The following is a 21,619-nucleotide window of genomic DNA, read 5'->3' as shown; positions in this document are numbered from 1 at the left end:
GAAGATTCCCTGGAGTAGGACATGGCAACGTGCTCCAGTATTCTTGCCCGGACAATCCCATTGACAGAGGAGCCTAGCGGGCTTCAGTCCATGGGTTCACAAAAAGTCAGACATGACTGAGCAACTGAGTATGCACCCACTTAAATTAAAGCTCATCTCAAAGATGCAGCTGTAGAACAGTTTTGCATCAGGAGACTTCAACCAATCTGTTCTATTTCCGTAGAATAGCTTTAGGGAATCTGTGTTTTTGTGTTCATGTAGAATTTTCTGGGAAGAAGGTCCGTAAATTTTATTAGAATTTCAAAGTCAACTAGGACTAAAGAAATTTAAGGACTATTATTGTTGTCAAACTAGCTTTTTCCTGCCGCATCCTAGTAGTGAGAGGTGGAGAAAGCTCTTAGGACCAGTTATTCTAGTTTACAATACACCTTGTCTTTGGTGGGTTCTTCTGTCAACCTCACCAGTAAAAATAATAGACATTTGAACCAAAAGTCTTGAGCTTGCTTAAATTTGGGGAAGTTAAGTTTGCTTAACAAGGGGGAAAAAACCAAGATCAATGTCAAAGACTTAAGACTGAAAGATAATCCCTGTTCTGTTTCAATTGCAATAAAAACTCTTGTGTTTTGAATTAAGTGGTGAGATTAGAAGGGGCAAGAGTGACAGAGCAGGGAAGAAGCCTTTGAAAAGCTCAGTTTGAATTATTTAAAAATCCTAATTACAAATTTAAAGTATAATTGCAATCATTTCATTACATGTATCGTATACATTAAAAATATAAATGGTCACTCATAAAGGAAAGTGAGAGAGGTTAATGAAGAGATTACAGTCCAATGTAATAAGCCTTCAGTATATTAACATAAAAGTTAGTTCCTTCTAAGAAACCTTTATTAAAGAAAGGTATTTCTTAAGTCATAAGACTCTTCTGCTATTAATTCTATGAAAGGTCAACCTACTTTCCTCCCCAGTGGTTAAGGCTCCTGTGGAGTAATATCTTCATTTTCCATTTCCTTGACTTTCTTGGTGTTTGGGTTCACCAGATATCCTCACAGATCTGTAATTCTACTTCTGGCCTCTGGGCCTTGGTTACTGACCCCCCTCAAGTCATCGTTACCAAGTGTCTCATCATTTGGTGTCAAGGAATTGGATGGAGCCTGGATCCTACAGCAGTGCAGGAGATACAGGAGACACGCGTTCAATCCTGGGTCAAGAAGATCCCCTGGAGAAGGGAATGGCAACCCACTCCAGGATTCTTGCCTGGAAAATCTCATCAACAGAGGAGCCTGGCGGGCTACAGTCCACAGCATCGCAGAGAGTCAGACATGACTGAGCACACGCGTACTTGAAGACACATAAGCAGCTATCGGCCAAGCATGGTCAGAACCCAGATGTTTCATCAGGGTCCGTTGCCTTGCTTGACTCTGCAGTCAACATTCCTTACTCTGAGCCTGGCTGGCTGCTCTCTCCCATCCTCACTTCATGAGCACTGCCTACCAGAGCTTTCCCCAGCAAATCTGCTATGGAGTCTCAACAGCGGTAGGGGCCCAAGACGCCACATACAGAGAACAGGAAAGGAAATCCCCCACCAGCAAGCCCCAGATTCTATTTTAGCCACACAGTTTGCTCCCTTTTCCTGATCAGATCGCTTACAGGAATTGCTCACATATGGTAAAAATATTTTTAGTCTCTTTTTCATTCTTTCTACTCTTTGGCCTCAGCTGAACAGCAACATCCCTAAAAGTCAGAAAACCCTTTAAAAGGAGGAGAAGCCCAAGGCCAGTGAATCCATGAAATGGATAATCAGCCCCTGAATAATCAGGATCTGACTGTACCGTAAACAACTCCTCACCCCCCTTTCTGGGAGCCAAAGGCAAAGCACAGCCAAAAACACTCTCTGCAGGAGATCCAAGAGATTTCCTTCGGCATGCACCCTGCCCCCACCCCTACAGTGCATTCAGGACCATAAACAATTCCCCTTCAGCTCAGACATATCTTTCTCCACATGAGTAAATTTTCTGGACTTGAACAGGAATGCAATTGACTGGCTTAGAGTTTGCATAAGCACCGCGTCGTGGCTCTCTGAGTTCGCCCCAGTGCACAGATTTTACATCTGCTGGCAAAGCCGGGCAGTGGTACTCAGAGGGGCATTTGAAACCACATTTTTTGGCTCATTAAAGCTATTCTACCGATGTTGCTCCCCATGTCATTCAACCTATTTTCAAGCCGTTTTCTCAATGGGGCACTTCAGGGAGGTTGGGCATGGATTTTGCTAAAAACTGGATTGTGTCCATAAGCTGCATCAAAGCCAGTTTATTCTCGGGCTCTGGCAACCTTTGAATAGCTCTTCCACCTTTGCAGGCTCCCCCACAGAGCCTGCTCTGCACAGTCTGCCCACGGAACGCTGATTTCATCTTGTTGCTGAAGTTGTGGGGAACAAGATGTTGCCTCCAGTGAGGGAGAAGGATCTGTGACCACCTCACAGCAAACAGCCCCCCGGCAAAGATATACAATCTCAGCTCTCTTTGGCTATTTTCCTGAGCCCAGCCAATCAGGGAAGTGTTAGGAGCACAGAATGCTTGAAAGCAATAGAAAAACATGCCTGGCTTGGCGCTTTCTTCATTAATTAGGATGGCTTACAGAGTTTGTTGACTCCAAGTCTGAGAAGAAAAGAGCCTACTTGGTTAGTAGCCTGAAAAAGCAGTGATTTTATTTTCTGTTTTGACCTGCAGTGGGCAGTACAGATGGCTAAAGCTGGGAGGTTTGTCCAGGCCATGGCTGCAGTTCTTTGTATGTGTGTGAATCCCAGTCTCTTCCTCTATGAGCTCCACATGTTATTGTTCAGCCACTCAGTCATGTCTGAGACTCTTTGCTACTCTGTTGACCGCAGCACGCTAGGATTCCCTGTCCTTCACTATCTCCAAGAGTTTGCTCAGACTAATGTCCATTGAGTCAGTGATGCCATCCAACCATCTCATCCTCTGTCGTCCCCTTCTCCTCCTGCCCTCAATCTGTCCCAGCATCAAGGTCTTCTCCAGTGAGTCAGCTCTTCCCATCAGGTGACCAAAATACTGGAGCTTCAGCTTCAGCATCAGTCCTTCCAATGAATATTCAGGGTTGATTTCCTTCAGGATTGACTGGTTTGATCTCCCTGCTATCCAAGGAACTCTTTAAGAGTCTTATTCTCCAGCACCACATTTTGAAAGCATCAGTTCTTTGGCACTCAGCCTTCCTTTTGGTCCAACTGGCCGTCCAAAAAGGGCTCCGTGTCTAAAGCTGTCCCTCTTCTCTTTCTTTTCTGGTGTCCCAACATCCCACCTAGGAACATGGAGTGAACTGACCAAGCATGTGTCTGATTAGTGCAAGAGGCTGGTTTTTCTCTACTGAAATATACCCTGAGGAGTGTGTATCTTTCGATTTGGGTGGTAGGCTAAATATTAAGCATTAACTGCCTGGTTGAAGGAGCTGGAGCATTTAATTCATCCTCTGTGATGGCTGATAACAGAAATCCAGCTCCTTGGACAGCTGAGATACAAAAGACCTTGGCCAGGGCAATTAGGTAAGAATGAAACAAAGAAATCCAGATTGGAGAGGAAGATGTTAAACTATATTTTCAGATGACCTAATCCTGGTGATAGAAAATCCTAAGGAATCTGCTAAAGAACCATTAGGATGAATAAATGAGTACATCAAGGTTATGCAAAAATCATTTGTATCTTTATGCAGGAGCAATGAGTAAACCAAAAATAAAATGAAGAAATTGATTTCATTTATAGCCTTAAAGTAGTAAAATACTTAGGAGTAAATTTAACCTGCCAAAAAGGATAGAACCAGTATACTCTGAAAACTACAAACATCGTTGAAACAAATAAGATGTAAAAAGATACCCTATGTTTGTGGGTCAGAAGCCTTAGTGTTGTCAAGATGGTCATACTACCCAAATTGATCTGTAGATTCAGTGCAATTTCTACCAAAATCCCAGCTGACTTGTTTTCAGAAATTGACAAGCTAACCAGAAAATTCATATTAAATCTAAATTGTAGGTATCCAGAGTAACCAAAATCGTCCTGAAAAATAGGACAAAGTTGAAGGAATCACACTTCCCAATTTCAACACTTATTGCAAAGCTGCAGTAATCAGTACAGTGTGGCACTGGTATTAGGGCAGATGCATAGATCAATAAAACAGGTGTAAGAAATGAATAATGCCTCTCACATTTACAGTCGGCTGACTTTCAACCAACATACAAGACCATTTAATGGGGAAAGAAGAATTTGTCAACATATGCTGTGGGGATAGTGGATAGACATACACGAAAATAAATTTAAAACCAGAATTTGGACTCTTTCAAACACCATATACACACCAGAATGGATCAAAACCTATGCAATAGCTAAAACTAAAACTTTTAGAGGAAAACACGGGTGTAAATTTTTGTGATCTTGGGGTAGGCAGTGGATTCTTGGATACGATACTAAAAGCATAAGCCATTAAAGAAAAGATTAACAGGGCATAATTAAATTTTGAAACTTTTGTATTCCAGAGGATATCATCAAGAAGGTGAAAACAAACCCACAGAATGAGGGAAAGTTTTTGCAGATAGTATATATGATAAGGGACTCGTATCTATAATATACAAAGAACCATTGCAACTCAACAACAAAATGACAACTCATTTGAAAAATGGACAAAATATCTGAATAGACATTTCTCCAAAGAAGATATAAAAATATCCAACAAGCAGATGATGCTCTACATAATTAGCAATCAGGAAATGCAAATCAAAACTATAGTTAGATACCAATTAGCACCCACTAAGATGGCTGCAATTTAAGAAAAAAAAAACCCAAAAACAGAAAATAACAAGTGTTGTTGAGAATGTAGAAAAAATTGGAACCCTCATATACTACTGGTCATTGGAACATAAAATGGGACACCTGCTTTGGGAAACAGTCAGGTCCTCAAATAGTTAAACAGAGTTATCACGTGATCCAGCAACTCCACTCCCATATATATCCTCAGGAAAAATGAGAACATATGCCCAGGGACTTCCCTGGTGGTCCAGTGGATAAGACTCTGTGGGCTCCCAATGCAGGGGGCACAGGTTCAATCCCTGGTCAGGAAACCAGATTCCACATTCCACAACTAAAGAGCCTGCATGCCGCAACTAAGGCCCTCTGCTGCTGCTGCTGCTAAGTCGCTTCAGTCGTGTCTGACTCTGTGCGACCCCATAGACAGCCGCCCACCAGGCTTCCCCGTCCCTAGGATTCTCCACGCAAGAACACTGGAGTGGGTTGCCATTTCCCTGTGCAGCCAAATAAATACATAAATACATAAAAAATTAATATTTTAAAAATAAATAAATAAAATAGCCAAATACAGGAGGCTCAACTCTCCCAAGACCTTAGAAAGAGCAGCTTGAGGAGTAAGAAGAACGTCAGGTAGACACAGTGTATGAAAAAAAAAAAAAAGTAAGTCCACATAAACATTTATACACTAATATTCAAAGCTACATTGTTCATAACAATTAAAAGTGAAAACAACCCAAATGTCCATTGTTAGATGTATTAGGAAAGGTTCTGAAGAGAACAGAAACAATGGAATATATAAAGGTCCCACTCCAGTACTCTTGCTGAAAAATCCCAGGGAGGGAGGAGCCTGGTGGGCTGCAATCCATGGGGTCGCTAAGAGTCGGACACGACTGAGGGACTTCACTTTCACTTTTCACTTTCATGCATTGGAGACAGAAATGGCAACCCACTCCAGTGTTCTTGCCTGGAGAATCCCAGGGACGGGGGAGCCTGGTGGGCTGCTGTCTATGGGGTCGCACAGAGTTGGACACGACTGACGCGACTTAGCAGCAGCATATATGTAAGATGAAATTTATTATAGGAATTGGCTCACTTAGTTATGGAGGCCACAAGTCCTAGAATCTGCCATCTGCAGGCTGGAGAAACAGGAAAGCTGGTAGTTAATTCACCCTGGGGCCAGGAAGCCCTGAAAACAAGGGGGCCGCTGGCATAACTCCCAGAGTCTGAAGGCTTGAGAACCCAAAGCTTGAGGTCAAGGGCAGGAAAGGATGTACATCTTAGCCCAGAAGAAAGAAAAAAAATTGTGTCCTTCCTTTGACTCTTTGTTCTGTTTGGCCCTTCAGTGGATTCAACGATGCCTGCCCGCACTCGTGTGGATAAGCCTTCTTTACTCAATGGAAGCCAGGCCTTATTTGATTCTTCTTTTTCCCCGCTATGTCTCAAAAATCCTCCTGGTTTGTAGAGAGAGTGGTCTCACTTTTGGCTTGTAAAAGGCAAAGTTGATGTTTTCTGTTGTGTTTTGTTTTCAAGGCTCAGACTAGCAAGCAACAAAGGCTTGCTGGACCTCACTTCCTGTCTGGTTCCCCAGCTCCCTGGAGACTTGAATCTCAAATAAATGTTTCTGTCAGGAGACTGAGCTCCCAGCTGTGTAAATTGGTCACAGATGTAATTGCATTTGCCCTCTGCCCTGGAGGAACACAGGCCTGTGGTTGTGGGGTTTAGACGTCTCAGAATGAAAGACATTACTCCTGACTCTGGGTAATAGCCGTGAAGCCCAAAATCAGCTGCCCCAGACACAGGCTGCAGTGTGGCCAGATGTCCAGGGCTGTTGCTAGCCAGACTCCAGGCCTACATAGCCAGCTACCCAGTTGGGATCATTTCATTGGCCAGTTGGGCACAGTAAAAAACAAAAAAATAAAAAAAACAGCTTTTCCATTGGTTCTTCTTCCTTCCAAACATGACTCCGCCCACCCTTCATCCTCTCCCTCCCTAATGCCCACAGGACCTCTGCCAACAGCTCCAATCCCCATTTTCTTGAACAGTAGGCAACTGCAGCCCCAGTACATCCACACTGCCCATGGGGTAACTACTAGAATCCAGTGAAAATAAATAGAGAAATATGCAGCTGACCTCCATCCAATACCTCGAGATCCTAACACAAGGTTGACTTAATCGACAGCATTCAATGGGGCCTGGCAGAGAAACTGAAACCTGGCGACCTCAGCAGGAGGAAACAAGGCTGCGTTAGACCAACTCTTTGGGCATTTGAAGCCCTGGACTTAGGAAGAAGGCTGTACAGGATGGAGAGTAAGAGCAAGTCTGTACTTTGCTGGGACAGAAAGGGTGAAAAACACTGCCTGACAATCCCTGAAAATACTGTGAAAGGCTCTTACATCACGGCAATCCCTCCAGCTAGCTAGCAGTCTAAAGATCACTGGCCAGGCAGCTAGGTCTTTTGTTCAGGAGCTGCTGGGTAGCAGATCTCCAGGAGATTGAAGATGGGTTGAATGAACTTTTAAACAACGTTTATGGAGCTTTCCTATTTCTGGGGTTTTTGCCTTCATTAGAGAACCAGCCGGCAAATCCGTGCTTCAAGTGCTGGGACAGAACTGGACTTCACGGTGCCACCTGCTGTGAGGGGTCGTGGCTGGGAGGGCAGGCTCCAGGGTCATGCTGCCTGGCTTTGAATTCATGTTCTGCCACCTATTAACCTTGTGACTTAGAGAGTCAATCTCCTCAATTTCTTCATTTGTAAAATGGGAATAATAAAGGGCCATACTTGATAGAGTTGCTAGGAGACTACATAAAATAACTCGTGTAACATGCTTTGGAGAGAACCTAGCATATGAGAGAGAGAGAGAGGAGGAGGAGGAGGAGGAAGGAAAGAGAACGTCATGATTCTTAGCATATAATTCTGTTTTCAAAGAACAAGCCATTTGCTGTAACAGAAGTATACCAATTCTCGTTCAACTATTTTTATGAGCTAGTTATTCAGTATTTACACTTAGTTATAAAAGAATAGGAATAGAATTAATGTTTAACTGTGTCTGAGAGCTCTAAAAGTAAGTAATATTCGTTCGTTGATATATGAACTAAGTGGAGGAAACACACATCTCATTAATAGATGAATTTCTAATAAAATTTTACTTTCTACATGTAGTTATCCTTTTCAAAATGTACTAAATTTGTAGATTGTTTTGATCAGTTGTGTAAGAACAATAAATTAATAATAACTCAATCCAGATTACTGTTTAACACTTTAACCATTATTCACAGAAATTTTTAAAAAACTAATTTCATTTGTTTTGTTGAAGAAAAATATAATAGGGTGATCAGTAAATGACTCTGAAGTATAAAATGTATTATTACAATAGGATGTAATTATTTGGGGAAGTGAAATTGAGATACAATGTCAAGGAGAAAAAGGAGCGATTTACAATTTGTGTTCATTAAAAAAGAACTTGTATTTTTTAAATAGTAAATGAGCAATGTTCTTACTTTTACTTTAAAATTTCTGTGTTCCCAATACATCACACCAGACGTTTAATCTTTGGCAACAACTTAAAACCTTTTAAATGACAGTCTAAAAATGCAAGGAATTGGATAGCATTACTATTACTATCAAAATTACTATGGTATGTGTGAAAAATGTCTGAAGAAGACCTATTCTATGTGTGCATGTGCATGTAATTATTTCCTTGAGACAGTTTTTACCTTCCTTGCGTTCACAGTCACTTCAGTCATGTCTGACTCTTTGCGATGCTATGTACTGTAACCTACCAGGCTCCTATGTCCGTGAGATTCTCCAGGCAAGAATGCTGGAGTGGGTTGCCACTTCCTCCTCGAGGGGATCTTCCTGACCCAGGGATTGAACCTACGTTTCTTGTGTCTCCTGCATTGCAGGTGATTATTTATCACTGTCCATGGAAATAACAGTTCAGTTGAGTCACTCAGCCATGTCTGACTCTTTGTGACCCCATGGACTGCAGCAAGCCAGGACTCCCTTTCCATCACCAACTCCCAGAGCTTGCTCAAACTCATGTCCATCAAGTCAGTGATGCCATCCAACCATTCCATCCTCTGTCGCCCCCTTTTTCTCCTGCCTTCAATCTTTCCCAACATCAGGGTCTTTTCTAATGAGTCAGCTCTTTGCATCAGGTGGCCAAAGTATTGGAGTTTCAGCTTCAACATCAGTCCTTCCGATGAACACCTAGGACTGATCGATCTCCTTCAGGATGGACTGGTTGGATCTCCTTGCAGTCCAAGGGATTCTCAAGAGTCTTCTCCAACACCACAGTTCAAAAGCATCAATTCTTCGGTGCTCAGCTTTCTTTATAGTTCAACTCTCACATCCATACATGACTACTGGAAAAACCATTGCTTTGACTAAATGGACCTTTGTTGACAAAGTAATCTCTCTGCTTTTTAATATGCTGTCTAAGTTGGTCATAACCTTCCTTCCAAGGAGCAAGAGTCTTTTAATTTCATGGCTGCAATCACCATCTGCAGTGATTTTGGAGTCCCTAAAAATAAAGTCAGCCACTGTTTCCACTGTTTCCCCATCTATTTGCCATGAAGTGATAAGACCGGATGCCATGATCTTGGTTTTCTGAATGTTGAACTTTCAGCCAACTTTTTCACTCTCCTCTTCCACTTTCATCGAGAGGCTCTTTAGTTCTTCTTCACTTTCTGCCATTAGTGTGGTGTCATCTGCGTATCTGAAGTTATTGATATTTCTCCCGGCGATCTTCATTCCAGCTTGTATTTCATCCAGCCTGACATTTAACATGATATACTCTGCATAGAAGTCAAGTATTACTTTCTAGATCTTTTTTCTCCTGTTTCAGGGCTCCCCAGTCTTCTCCTGGTGTTATGGATGAACTGTATCCTCAACAAATGTGTATGTTGAAGCCCTACACCCCAGTGTGATAGTATTTGGAGACAGGGCTTTTAGGGAGGCAGTTAAGCTTAAATGAGGTCACAAGGATGGAGTCCTAACCTGATTGGATTAATGTCCTTGTAAGACGAGAAAGAGATACCAGAGATCTTTCTGCTTTCTCTGTCTCCCCCCACACACATTCAGAGGAAAGGCCATGTGAGAACACGGCCATAAGGCAGCCACCTGCAAGGCCAGAAGGGAGACCTTACCAAAACCCAACTCCGACAGCACCTCGATCTGGGACATTCAGCCTCCAGAACTGGGAGAAAAATACATATCTATTGTTTAAGCCACTCAGTCTGTGGTATTTGGTCTTAGTAGCCCTAGCAAACCAATAGACATGGTGATGATCCTTTAAATGATCGCTTGGAAAGATATGTTGATAATGCAAGCTGGCAACAGTTACAGGTGAGGCAGGGTTATGAGGTAGGCTGCAAGACCAAGATGACCCTGGCAGCTGGTGATCAGACTGCCAGCAGATATGCAATGACTTCTGTATGGGGAGATTTCCTTAAAGACGCGATAAGAAGAGAGCACTCACTGTGGGCAGGATCACTGCGGAATATTTCATAGAGGATGGAGGTGAGCAACGAAAGGTGGGAGAATTCTAGGGGTGGCATTTAGGATGGAAGGAGAGCATGACCCATGGCTCCAAGGAGGAGAGGCCATGACTGTGCCAACTGTGAGTAGGCATAAGGAAAACCTGATCAGCTAAGTGGTGGGCTCTGTCTCTACCCTGAGATTCACCAACACATTTATGCAGAAGGACCCCCAGTTGCTTTGTGCATGAATGTGCTTTGCTCTGCAATTGGATTTAAACTCTTATGAGGCTAAAGAGCCCTTGACTGACTTCTTCCACCTGCTGGACCTTCTGCTGTCTGCATGTCCGTCTTAGTATGGAGGGATCACACACTCCCACAGCTTTCCTTTTCACCTTTGCACACTCTCCTTTATTTCTTATCCTTTAGGACAGCATCATATGGCTGCCCACTCTCCCAAACTCCACCCTGCATGCCCTTCATCCATCACCCCCTGAGTACCTTCATGGACTTCACACCACCTGTGAGTATACTAAAGACCATTGAATTGTGCACTTCAAAATGGTGCATTTTATGGCATATTAAAGTTAGACTATAGGCTTCCCAGGTGGCTCAGTGGTAAAGAAGCCACCTGCCAATGCAGGAGCCACAGTGACTGAGACTCCTTGCTTCCAGTGCAGGGAGCCGGGGTTTGATTGCTGGTTAGGGAACTAGATCCCACATGCCACAACTAAAGATTCCGTATACTATAACGACTGTGAAGAAAGCTGAGCGCCGAAGAACTGATGCTTTTGACCTGTGGTGTTGGAGAAGACTCTTGAGAGTCCCTTGGACTGCAAGGAGATCCAACCAGTCCATTCTGAAGGAGATCAGCCCTGGGATTTCTTTGGAAGGAATGATGCTAAAGCTGAAACTCCAGTACTTTGGCCACCTCATGTGAAGTGTTGACTCATTGGAAAAGACTCTGATGCTGGAAGGGATTGGGGGCAGGAGGAAAAGGGGACGCCAGAGGATGAGATGGCTGGATGGCATCACCGACTCAATGGATGTGGGTTTTGGTGAACTCCGGGAGTTGGACAGGGAGGATGGACAGGGAGGCCTGGCGTGCTGCAATTCATAGGGTCGCAAAGAGTCGGACACGACTGAGTGACTGAACTGAACTGAACACAGCCAAATAAATAAGTAATTTAAAAAAATCTTTCCTATAAAAATGCAACTAAGAAACAGGTTGAAGTACAGAATAATTATTATTCTGTTTAGATTGAATGTTGATGTTAGATAATCAATATAAAGTTTTATGATATTTGTTTTAATTTTTAAAACCCAGTGGTAAATAATTAAACAAAAATAGTGGAAGCATGGGAGAAATGAAGGGAATGGAAGGCATTTCTGTAGGAATGAGAGAGCTGGGTGGGAGACCAATCTGGAAGGAGAATAAATGCTGGCTGAATGAATAGTTTCACATTTTTGTATTAGGGTAAACAGGAAATTAACAGCAATCACTTGCATTAACATTTGAACAAGTTCTAACACTGCTGTGCATGCCAATGGAGCCAATTTCCAAGACTAAACAATCTTTTATGGGACATGAGCTTGCAAATGGAATGATGAAGAATTCTGAAAACATATGCTGGTGTCAGATTTTACAGGCAGTGTTTGAATTTGCATTTTAATGTCATAAGAAACATCTTCAGTGAATAAAATCCGTGCTTCTGGCCAAAGGGTATCTTTCTATCAGGGGTTTTCAGCTCTTTGACTGTCTTCATTTGGGAGTTCCTGGACTTTCTTACATTCAAAAGCCGGTTCCTCCCAAAACAGTTACCATCTCATAAAAAGTACAGTTGGTTGACCTTTCCGTTGAAGGGGAATAGCGATACCATCTCAGGAACTGTCTTTTGTTTCTCCCCATCCAAGCAGAAATCATGTGGGGGTAAGTAGATACAGTATAAAGTCGGAACTAGAAAACATGTTAATGGCATAATGATTAAATCTCCCAGGAAACACAAAAGAAGGGCAAATGAAGATTTAATACATCATGGGATAGTATAATATACTGAGCTTAAAAGACCTTGGGAGAACAATATGAGAAAATTGAACTCTGATGACTGCCAGCTGTATGCCTGTGTCAGACAGAGCTTACACTTCAGTCTGCACTGTTTGGTAAATCATAGTATTATTCGGGGTGCTTTCCTACTAAGGCAGACAACCAAAGCACAGGCACCATCTCTTCTGAGTTTTCCCCCCCTAATTCCTGCATTTAGAATTCTGCCCACACTAGAGGGTAACACTTATCAATTTCCTCTTAATTAACTAGAATCCCTTGCAACTGTCCCCATCATCAACCAATATTTGTTAAGAATCACAGACTGTTATCTTGGACAGGGAGAGCATTTCTTTAGAGCTGCTACGAAATACTACTAATGTGTAAACACAACAGGTACCGATGTTTGCAATTCGGGAGTCTGAAAAACTGTAGTCAAAAACAAGTGTCAAAGTGCCCTCTAGTGGTAAATACAGAGTACTGACACAATGCCTTTCTCCAGAGCAGAGACATAGGTTGTAAATGATACAGGACGATTGGATGCCTGGCTTCTTGAATCCTATTTTCTTCCAGAAACCCTGAGGTTCAGACAAGATGTGACACACGAAGATTTAAGTTAACTGGAAGAGACTTCCAGTACCCAAGACCAGGAAGAAATAATGAATACCGAAACGCGGCAGAAAACACTCATTGTACCCTAAGGATAAGCCTTCTCAGTATCTCTTGCAGTCTTTTCAGAAAAATTGAGTTCTGGTTAGCAGTTTTTCATCCAGGAGCGACACTCTTTGATTGGTTAATGATGCATTGCTTCATTACACGTTGACTTAGAGGGAGCACCTCCTCTAGGCCATTTCTTCAGTTTGATGATAAATAACCAAAATCACTGCAGATGGTGACTGCAGCCATGAAATTAAAAGACGCTTACTCCTTGGAAGGAAAGTTATGACCAACCTAGATAGCATATTGAAAAGCAGAGACATTACTTTGCCAACAAAGGTCCGTCTAGTCAAGGCTATGGTTTTTCCAGTGGTCATGTATGGATGTGAGAGTTGGACTGTGAAGAAAGCTGAGCACCGAAGAATTGATGCTTTTGAACTGTGGTGTTGGAGAAGACTCTTGAGAATCCCTTGGACTGCAAGGAGATCCAACCAGTCCATTCTGAAGGAGATCAGCCCTGGGATTTCTTTGGAAGGAATGATGCTAAAGCTGAAACTCCAGTACTTTGGCCACCTCATGAGAAGAGTTGACTCATTGGAAAAGACTCTGATGCTGGGAGGGATTGGGGGCAGGAGGGGAAGGGGACGACAGAGGATGAGATGGCTGGATGGCATCACTGACTCAATGGACGTGAGTCTGAGTGAACTCCGGGAGTTGGTGATGGACAGAGAGGCCTGGCGTGCTGCGATTCATGGGGTCGCAAAGAGTCGGACACGACTGAGTGACTGAACTGAACTGAACTGAACCAAGAAGTATTCCTTTCTGAATTCTTTGAGAAGAATCCTTAATTTCAGTTATTCAAGTTCTTCTGGTACAGGTAACAAGATTATACCATTTTCATTAAAACTTAAATCCAGTACAAATGATCTAGGGTTGATTAGAAATCCTAATCTAGGGTTTAATATAGTAATTGAGTTCTTACCTAAGGGGCAAGACAGTCTTCTGGAAGCAATACTGGCCTGAAGACAAGGAGATATGGACCATGGCATTGCCTCTACCACTAACGAGGTGACTTTGAGCAAATCCTTTAACATCTCAGGGCCTCAGTTTTCCCATAAATAAATGCGAGAACTAGACTAATAATTGGTTACCCTTTTCAGCTCTAAAGTAGTAGAATTTATAAAAATCATTTGGCAAGTGGTATTTTGAAGCATGAGAACTTCCCTGGTGGCTCAGACAGTAAAGAATCTTCCTGCAGTGCAGGAGACACTGGTTCAATCCCTGGGTTGGGAGGATCCCCTGGAGGAGGGCATGACAACCCACTCCAGTATTCTTGCCTGGAAAATTACATGGACAGAGGAGCCTGGAGGGCTACAGTCCATAAAGTCGCAAAGATGGACACAACTGAAGCGACTGAAGCGACTGAGCAAGTACACACACATTTTGAAGTACTGTGTTTGTCTTGGGTGTGTATTTTTCCTTCATTGATTTCAGGAGCCCTCTCCTAGCTTGCTCCTCAGCAGAAACCAAGATTCAAAGAAGCAGCTGAACTAAGAGGGAGACAAAGAGTAGGATGCCAGAGCTTTCCTATTCCTGAACCTAGAAAACACAAGGGCTGGGGAAAGGGGAAGGAAGAAAGACCGTGATGAGTTAGTCAAGTGAGAACAAAAAGCTGGGATGGGTGGAGCTAGGAGATAGGAAAGAAGAGCTGGAACTTTTCAGCGTTAGGGTCAGGACCCAGCAGAAAGGGACAGCAGGAAGGATCAGCCTCCGGTGTGTGAACCCACAGACTCACCACCCACAGAGAACCCCATCCTGGACTCAGTTGTACTCCTGAACAGAGGTGGGGTGCGGATGCTACATGTGGGGTCACGGCATAAAGGGAGCACTTCCTTCACCCCTCCCCCCCCCTGCAGAAACGCTGAAGAGGACAAGTCGGGCAGATGTCCACGAGAGGGACCCCGGTCCACTGCCGCTGACCCACGACAGAGCCCACGACAGAGCCCACAGGTTTGTGCAGGTGTCCTTGGCAACACCAGTGAGGGACGTGGAGACGTGTGCTTATCAGTTTTTACCATCTGTCCTGTTTGAGAGGAATTTTCTTTTTCCTTTTTAAAATGGGAAGCAGCTTTGGCTATAGAGTTGATTTCCTTTCCCAATTGAATGAATTGTCCCGTAAGAAACTAAGGCTTTGGTGATCTCTGATAACACTTTCACATGTGAAATAGAAGTGTTCTAGGTCTTCTCAAAGCTTAGGTTGTTATATGTTGGGCCTTAAAATAGGCTTACTCGTACCGGAATTTTACTACATGAGATATTACTTAAGATGGGTCACTCACCACCTGAAATGTGGAATTCTTTATATTATATGGCAGAGTTGTGTGTGGTCTGGTTTATGTATTAAGTTTCTATATGAAGTTGTTGGTAAGAGATGGAGCACATGCCCCAAATTAATTTAAACATTAGTATAAATGTACTAAAGAATGGGTTTCCCAGGTGGCTCAGTGGTTATTAAAAAAAAAAAAAACCCACCTGCCAATAAGGGAGACATGGGTTCGATCCCTGGGTTGGGAAGATCCTCTGGAGAAGGAAATGGCAACCCACTCCAGTACTCTTGCCTGGGAAATCCCATGGACAGAGGAGCCTGGTGGGCTACAGTCCATGGGGTTGTAAGGAGTTGGACACGACTTAGCGACTAAACAACACCAACAACATAACACCTGAAAAAATACATTCTATCAATACACTAGGTACCACAAACAGAAATTACAGGTGGCCTTGAATTTGATCAGAAACAGAGAAAACAATGCACCAACAAAAAAGATAAAAAAGGGAGAGTTTGATTCATTCCTAAAGAGAAAGTAAATGGGCATATTTGTATGTGTTTGCGTTTTTCAAGGAAGACTTCTTAGGATGCAGGATTTTCATTTGATGCCATTTTTATTTTTAAAAAGAGGTTGAAAGAAGGCAGAGAGATCAATAAAACCCTCTTGGCTGGAAAAGAGGAGCTGTTTCCAGGGCAACAAGGGAGGATGATATGTTATGGATTTGAAGGAGACAGCATTTGACTAATGCAAAGAAAGAAGTGAGAGAAAACGGAGATCAGACTCGGGGCCAAACGGAGAATAAGAGACCGTGACTCGAGCCTCTGCCGCTTCTCTGTTGAGCTCCCCAAACCGCCCTCCCCCAGCTCCCAGTGCCCAGCTCCCCTCCCAGCCCACAGGCCTCTCAGACTTCCGTGGCTCTTCTCCCTCCTGGAAAACTTCACTACAGAAAGAGACCAGACACACGGAAACTCTCGACTTCTTGCAGAGGCTGTGGAGTTTCAACGTGAGGTAAGATCTCCTGCTAGAGTTTCTTCAAGGATGGCAATCACTTCTCAGGAGCCGGGGTGGCAACACCCAAGACTAGGGAAGAGTGAAATGTACGTGAAAGTCTCTGGTCAGTCATATTTTTATTCCAATTTATTTTAAAAAATGTTATTGATATATAGTTGATTGGCAATGTATTAGTTTCAGGTGTACAGCCAAGTGATTCCTATATATATATATGTGTGTGTGTGTGTGTGTATTCTTTTTTTATATTCTCTTCCATTATACGTTATTATAAGATATTGAGTATAGTTCCTGTGCTGTACGTATATAGTAGGTCTTTGATGGTTATCTATTATATATATAGTAGTATGTATATTTTAATTCCGAATTCCTAATTCATCCCTCCCCTCCTGCCCTGAGGTAACCATAAGTTTGTTTTCTACGTTTCTGAGTCTACTTCTGTTTTGTAAAGAAGTTCATATGTGTCATTTTTTTAGAATCCACATTAGTCTTTGTCTGGCTTACTTAGTATGATAATCTCTTGATTCATCCATTTTGCTGCAGATGGCATTATTTCATTATTTTTAATGGCTGAGTAGTATTCCATTGTACATCTATATACCACATCTTCTTTATCCATTCATCTGTTGATGGACACTTAGGTTGCAACATATGTTTAGTCTTTAACATGTACACACAAATCCACATTACTCATTAATTAGTCTGAGTTCATGTCTACATAAAATAATATTAAAAATAACATATTATTATGGCTACTATTTATTAAATCATATGTTCCAAGCACAGTGATAAAGAATATATATACATTATCTTACTTAATTCTCTCATTGAGCTGGGTATCAGTATTATCTGAGCATTTACATGAGCAAACAGGCTCAGAACAGATGAAAAACTTACCCAGGAACAGTTAACAAGTGGCAATGCTGGGTTTCAAAGCTAGGTGTGTCCTGTCAGCAGAGTGACCTTGAAAGCTAGAATTCATCAATCAGATAAAGCTGTGAGAGAAATCCAAAAGTCAGCTCGCTACCATTGGTAATATCTGTAAGAGTGGCCTGACCTTAAGAGGCAGGAAGTTTATAAAAACATTTCAGGATTCCATTAAGTTCAAAGATTTTAAAAGTTGGCCAGAATAGAGATCATTTGTTAGACAACAAAATGTGTTGAAAAGGCCTCACTTGCCAAAGCTGACATGATTTAAGCTTCAAAAAGAGAATAATGACTGTGCCCTCTGATATACATTAAAATTTGGAAAGCCATGGGGTCCAGAGTGAGATGCAAAAAGTGAGAATTAACAGGATTTTAAAAATTTGTATAAGCAGGTGAATAGATGCATTTTTATTAAGCCTTGTTGCTGTTATTGGCTCATTTATTAAATCAATGAAGAATACAAAATGTGGAAAATTGAACATTAAAAAGCATCGTCTGGCTAATAGAGAATATCAGTTCAGTTCAGTTCAGTCGCTCAGTCGTGTCCAACTCTTTGCGACTCCATGAATCGCAGCACACCAGGCCTCCCTGTCCATCACCAACTCCTGGAGTTCACTCAGACTCACATCCATCGAGTCAGTGATGCCATCCAGCCATCTCATCCTCTGTCGTCCCCTTCCCCTCCTGCCCCCAATCCCTCCCAGCATCAGAGTCTTTTCCAATGAGTCAACTCTTCACATGAGGTGGCCAAAGTACTGGAGTTTCAGCTTTAGCATCTTTCCTTCCAAAGAAATCCCAGGGCTGATCTCCTTCAGAATGGACTGGTTGGATCTCCTTGCAGTCCAGGGGACTCTCAAGAGTCTTCTCCAACACCACAGTTCAAAAGCATCAATTCTTCGGCGCTCAGCCTTCTTCACAGTCCAACTCTCACATCCATACATGACCACTGGAAAAACCATAGCCTTGACTAGACGAACCTTTGTTGGCAAAGTAATGTCTCTGCTTTTCAATATGCTGTCTAGGTTGGTCATAACTTTCCTTCCAAGGAGTAAGCGTCTTTTAATTTCATGGCTGCAATCACCATCTGCAGTGATTTTGGAGCCCAAAAAAATAAAGTCTGACACTGTTTCCACTGTTTCCCCATTTATTTCCCATGAAGTGATGGGACCGGATGCCATGATCTTCGTTTTCTGAATGTTGAGCTTTAAGCCAACTTTTTCACTCTCCACTTTCACTTTCATCAAGAGGCTTTTGAGTTCCTCTTTACTTTCTGCCCTAAGGGTGCTGTCATCTGCATATCTGAGGTTATTGATATTTCTCCTGGCAATCTTGATTCCAGCTTGTGCTTCTTCCAGCCCAGCGTTTCTCATGATGTACTCTGCATAGAAGTTAAATAAACAGGGTGACAATATACAGCCTTGACGAACTCCTTTTCCTATTTGGAACCAGTCTGTTGTTCCATGTCCAGTTCTAACTGTTGCTTCCTGACCTGCATACAGGTTTCTCAAGAGGCAGATCAGGTGGTCTGGTATTCACATCTCTTTCAGAATTTTCCATTTTATTGTGATCCACACAGTCAAAGGCTTTGGCATAGTCAATACAGCAGAAATAGATGTTTTTCTGGAACTCTCTTGCTTTTTCCATGATACAGCGGTTGTTGGCAATTTGATCTCTGGTTCCTCTGCCTTTTCTAAAACCAGCTTGAACATCAGGAAGTTCACGGTTCACGTATTGCTGAAGCCTGGCTTGGATAATTTTGAGCATGACTTTACTAGTGTGTGAGATGAGTGCAGTTGTGCGGTAGTTTGAGCATTCTTTGGCATTACCTTTCTTTGGGATTGGAATGAAAACCGACCTTTTCTACTCCTGTGGCCACTGCTGAGAATATCAGTTAGTTAGCTTCATAAGTAATAACTTCCAGTGAGTGAAAAACACCTAAAAATACAAAATTTAATTGATAATGTTTCAATGTCTGAAAGGGTTATATCATCTCGTTTTTAAATACGGAAAACTAGAAGGTTCTGTGAGGCCTGGAGATCTTTAAACATGGTAGGGTCCCATCATGTTCAAGGTTTCCAGGGTTTTAGGAAAAAAGAAAGTTCACTTATCTAAAAGTTTACCCGTGAGGTGGAGCTGGGGCCTCCTGCCTACTCCTCAAAAGAATTAGGTCAGGTGCATAATTTAAACCCAAGGAAGCAGGTGAGTGACCACTGCTGTCTTGTTATGGAATCATATAGGAATAGCAAGAACCATGCCCATTTTGTCAGGGTCCCAGATGAGAATCCGGGACCTTCAGCTGTATGTCTCGAAGTATAGAACTTGAGTTAACTGGTAGCGAAACCATCTTCCTTGAACAAATAAGTGTTTTGCAACCTGGGGAGATTCAGAGTTAAATATGGAAATGCTTAAGAGAATTGGAACGCTAGTGTCAACACCCTTATGTTAAGCAGGTGTCTGCATATTTGGTATTTTGCCTTTTGACTGTAATTTGAAATGTGTGTTTGTGCAACTGATTTCAATATGTGGTTTTAAGGTGAAATTTTCCAAAGTCATTTTCAGTATTGAAACATCTAAGATAACTTCATTGTTGTTATTCAGTTGCTAAGTTGTGTCCGACTCTTTTGCCACCCCAGGGACTGTGGCCCAGACTTCCCTGGTGGCTCAGATAGCAAAGAATTGCCTGCAATGCAGAAAACAAGGGCTCGATCCCTGGGAAGATCCCCTGGAGAAGGGAATGGCACCCACTGCAGTATTCTTGCCTGGAGAATTCCATGGGCAGAAGAACCTGGCAGACTGCAGTCCACGGGGTTGACAAGAGCTGGACACGACTGAGTGACTAAGCACACACGCACCTTTGGCACACGCAGACTGTAGCCCACGAGGCTCCTTCTGTCCATGGGATTTCCTGGGGAAGAGAACTTTGTTTACTTTAGTTAAAGGATTTTTGTTAATAACAATTCCTTAGTGTTCAGGAAAGCTGTGTATGGATCACTGATGACTTAAGAAGGAAAAACTTGGGTTGATGCAGCTGCTAAAGGCACTTCCCCCACAGAGCATCAGCCCTCCACCTTGCCACCTTTGCCTACCTTTGCCTACCTCCAGGCCCTAGAAGGGTGCCTCCGCTTCAGTGGGCGTCTTCCTACATCTGGTCATAAATTCTGACTATGACCAGATGGATTTTCCACAGCCCCAGGTCCTCCTCCCTGCCTGAGACAATGCATAACACTCAGCAGCATGTTTGGGCACAGAGAGGGCAAAGGAACAGACTAAAAACACTTGTTTGTGTCTGATTTTTCCAGTTATTACTTATCATGTGCTTTGGCCTATTTGTGCCCAGTGTCATTCAGGGAACCCAGTCCCACCCAGCATAGCACCCAACTGTGACATTATCACACCTGCCCACCCAACCTGGCAACTGACTTTTTTAAACTTCCTTGGTCAATGTGATATTCCCATGTCTTAGTTGTAATACAACACTTCAGTCTGCATGGCCCGAGGCTCTCCCCTGCAGGAAGGAAATGCTATTATTATCGCAAAAAATTGCTCCAGAAATAGTCTCACTAGGCAATTTCCTTGCTAGGGAATTTCTCTTAACGTAGGCTCAGCCCAAGGTTCTCATTCTAAATAGACAGGTTTTCCAACATGCATGCAAATGTCAACCATGTAACCTGTACCACCCTCAGAGCCCTGGCAAGGAAGAAAGGAAAAAACTGAAACCTGAAAGCAAAGGTTAAGTAAATTTGTTTTCAATCACCCTTCCAATGATCCTGTTGAACAGGGAGCCACAATTCAACTGCTCAAATGACTCAAAATGCATGGAGATAACATGAGAGGAGCCATAGTCCACCGGTTCCTCTAGCACTTGGAGGACACCCTGTGGTCATGACCATAGGTCACTTGTCCTCCAGGGATTTTAAAGAGTGCTGTGGGTGCCCCAACACAGTTACTCCTGCCAGGAGCTAATGTGAACTAGGATTCTTATCATCTTCACTTCATAATGTGTTCCTGGGGCCAGGGTGAGGTCAGCAAGCCACCTCCAGTGCAGACGTGAAGGAGGCTCTTGGGCTCAGGGCCCCGTATGCTGACCCCATCCTCCTTCCCCCCTCCTCTCCATGTGTGTTGTCTTCAAGACTCTCTGTATTCATTTGCTAGGGTTGCCGTGGCAAAGTGCCACACACAGGGTGGCTAAACACAGCAGGAATGTATTCTCTCAGAGTCCTGGAGGCTGGTGCTAAGTTGTTTCAGTCCTGTCCAACTCTTCGAAACTCTCTGGACTATAGCCTTCCAGGCTCCTCTGTCCATGGGATTCTCCAGGCAAGAATACTGGAGTGGGTTGCCTTGGCCTCCTCCAGTGTCTCAAGCTTCACTCTCCGTGT

General features: G+C 42.9%; 1 long non-coding RNA gene across 1 annotated transcript in view; it reads right to left on the bottom strand.

Annotated features, from left to right (window-relative positions):
• The window catches only part of LOC133236663 (uncharacterized), a 52,609-nt gene that overhangs the window by 13,018 nt on the left and 17,972 nt on the right, over nucleotides 1-21,619 (bottom strand). The window contains exon 2 of the long non-coding RNA XR_009732969.1: nucleotides 17,214-17,311. This is a non-coding gene — a long non-coding RNA (uncharacterized LOC133236663). The remainder of the gene's footprint in view (nucleotides 1-17,213; nucleotides 17,312-21,619) is intronic.

Source organism: Bos javanicus, chromosome 23 (genome assembly GCF_032452875.1).
Source record: "Bos javanicus breed banteng chromosome 23, ARS-OSU_banteng_1.0, whole genome shotgun sequence".
Lineage (NCBI taxonomy): Eukaryota > Metazoa > Chordata > Mammalia > Artiodactyla > Bovidae > Bos > Bos javanicus.
This window is presented reverse-complemented; position numbering and strand designations above follow the sequence as displayed.